Genomic DNA, 3,309 nt, shown 5'->3' with positions numbered 1-3,309 from the left:
AAGAAGGAGATGAGTAAGAGGGATATGAACAAGTTCTATCGTTTCCATGGAGACTATGGTCACGACACGAATGAGTGTAATCACCTTAAAGATGAGATAGAGTTTCTCCTCCGGTCGAGGAAGCTAAAAAAGTACCGAGCGGAGAAGACCCAAGGAGAGGGGAGCAACAATAATCCTGGGTTCAAGCGGCAACGGTCCCCACCTTTGCAACCGAAACCTGTGGACTTCACATTAGATACTATATGTGGAGGACCACATCTTGCTGGAGATAGCAAAAAGGCGAGGGAGAGGTATGCTCGCACCCTTCGTCATGAAGTGGATGCGGCATCCACCTCCGAAGTTATGACGGTGGAGGAACAACCAGCAAAGAACCCAAGATATGAAAGTGAGTCCCTCACCTTCACTGAAGAAGATGCTAAACACGTGAGGTATCCTCACAATGACCCTCTTGTTGTGACAGTCCAAATTGCTAATATGAAGGTGAAGAGGTGTCTGGTCGATACGGGAAGCTCTGTAAACATTATCTATAAGTCCTCCTTCGAGAAAATGAAGCTATCTGTCAATGACTTGAAGTCGTGCTCTCAAGTCATTTATGGTTTTACTGGAGAAGGATTGTCACCAGCTGGGACAATCAAGTTACCAGTCACGACGGGGGAAGCCCCCAAGCATGAAACCTTAATGACTGAGTTTTTGATTGTTGACTGCCCAGCCGCCTACAATGTGGTTATTGGTCGGCCACTACTCACCAACTTGCATGCGGTAGTTTCAATCTGGCACCTTTCCATGAAATTCCCGACCAGTGCTGGCATAGGCTGTGTCCAAGGAGACCAAAGGGAGGCTAGGGAGTGCTATAATGCCTCGGTAGCCAAGGCGAAGAAAGGGGCCAAGGAGAACAACATAATTGTATGTGTTGAGAGAGAGGAGGTGGACAAGATGGATGTAGACCAGAGTCTTGCAGTAGTGACCGATGAAGAGATGTTAGAGGAGTGTGGCCAGGAGAGCACTATTAGTTTGAAAGAGCAGAAGACCCCATTCGGTGATGAAGTCACCAAATAGGGTGTTGCCCAAATTGAGGGAAGGGATTTTGATCCTCGCTTTAGGGATTATGAAAGTGATGTGGGACCGTCCGAGGAGTTAGAGGAGGTCCCTATAGATGAGAATGACCCGACGAGAGGGGTCAAGATTGGAAAAAAATTGAAAGCTGAGGTGAGAGTACAGCTGATAGAATTCTTGCAAAGGAATCAAGATGTCTTCGCTTGGTCTCACAAGGATATGGTGGGTATCTCACCAACTGTGATCAGCCACATGCTCAACATGGATGAAAGCTATCCAGCAGTGCAGCAGAAGAGGAGATTGCTTGACAAGGATCGAGTAAAAGCTCTTAAGGAGGAGGTGAACGATTGAAGGAGAATGGGTTTATCAGAGAGGCATACTACCCAGCTTGGGTTTCAAACCCAGTGTTGGTGCCCAAACCCAATGGAAAGTGGAGGACTTGTGTAGATTTTACTGATCTAAACAAGGCGTGCCCGAAAGATTGCTTTCCTTTACCAAGAATAGACCAGTTGGTAGATGCAACCTCTGGTCATGAAACATTGTCCTTCATGGATGCATATTCGGGGTACAACCAGATCAGCATGCATCCTCCTGATGAAGAGCATACCAGCTTCCGAACAGATATAGGGCTATACTGCTATAAGGTCATGCCCTTCGGATTGAAGAATGCAGGAGCTACCTATCAGCGCTTGGTGAATGGTATGTTTCGTGACTTAGTCGGCAAGAGCATGGAGGTGTACGTAGACAATATGCTGGTGAAGTCGAAGGAAGCTGAAGGGCACGTGCGAGACTTAGAGGAGTGCTTTGCAATACTGAGGAAGTATAACATGAAGTTAAACCCCCTCAAGTGTTCATTTGGAGTGGGTTCTGGAAAATTTCTTGGGTTTATTGTAAACTCCCGAGGAATAGAGGCAAACCCAGAAAAGATCAAGGCCCTCGTTGAAATGAAGTCTCCTACTAAAATAAAAGATGTGCAAAGCTTGACTGGGTGGATTGCAGCTCTAACCAGGTTCGTTTCGAAATCAACGGACAAGTGCGTCCCGTTTTTTAACCTGCATAAGGGAGGCAAGAAGTTTGAGTGGACCGCAGAATGTGAACAAGCTTTCCAGGCCATAAAGGAGCATTTGGCCCAACCTCCTATTCTTTCTAAGCCAGTTGATGGAGAAGACCTATTTCTGTACCTAGCAGTCACGGAGCACGCTGTTAGTGCTGCCTTAGTATGAGAGGAAGATAGAGTGCAGCACCCGGTGTATTATGTTAGCAAGCGATTGATAGGAGCGGAGTCCCAGTATCCCGTGATCGAGAAGTTGGCTTACTGCTTGGTACTTGCATCACGAAAATTGTGGCCATACTTCCAAGCACACCCCATTAAGGTCCTTACTGACCAGCCTCTACGCCAAGTCCTACAGAAGCCGGAGTTGTCTGGTCGGCTACTTAAATGGGCGGTTGAGCTAGGCCAATTTGAAATCAAGTACCAGCCGAGGACTGCTATTAAAGGCCAAGCTTTGGCAGATTTCATCGCTGAATGTACTGGGATCGCTGATGTTCCCGATCAGCAAGAGAGTGTAACTAGGCAGAAAGAAGAAATTCCTACTTGGCAAATTTTTGTTGATGGGTCGTCAAATGAGCATCATTCAGGAGCTGGAATTATATTGATCACACCAGAGAAGCACAGAATTCATTGTGCACTGAGATTCAGATTTAATGCTTCTAACAATGAGGCAGAGTATGAGGCCCTCTTAGCAGGCTTGCGACTGGCTAAAGATGTACGTGCCCGGTCGGTGGAAATAAATAGCAATTCCCAGTTGGTGGTCTACCAAGTATTGGGGGAATACAAGGCAAGAGGCCTACGCATGGTGGCATACTTAAACAAGACCAAAGATCTACTAGCACGGTTCGAGGAGTATACCATCAAGCTAGTACCACGGGAGCAGAACTCTAATGTAGATGCTCTAGCAAAGCTTGCAAGTGCAAAAGACGCCGAAACTCTGAATATAGTACCGGTAGAATACTTGGCGGAGCCGAGCATTGATAAACAAGAGGCCATGCTGATCATGATAGCCGATACCTGGATGACTCCCATCATTGCTTACCTTGAGCAAGGGACCCTCCCAGTGGAACGTAATGAAGCAAGGAAGATTATGAGGCAAGCTGCTAGGTACACCATGGTGGATGGGGTGTTGTATAGAAGAGAGTATTCCTTACCTCTACTCAGGTGCATAACACCCGACCAATCAAAGAATTTATTAGCTGAGG

The sequence above is a fragment of the Humulus lupulus genome, chromosome 7 (assembly GCF_963169125.1).
Source record: "Humulus lupulus chromosome 7, drHumLupu1.1, whole genome shotgun sequence".
In the NCBI taxonomy this organism is placed as follows: domain Eukaryota; kingdom Viridiplantae; phylum Streptophyta; class Magnoliopsida; order Rosales; family Cannabaceae; genus Humulus; species Humulus lupulus.
The sequence above is the reverse complement of the archived record's forward strand: the minus strand, read 5'-3'. Positions refer to the sequence as shown.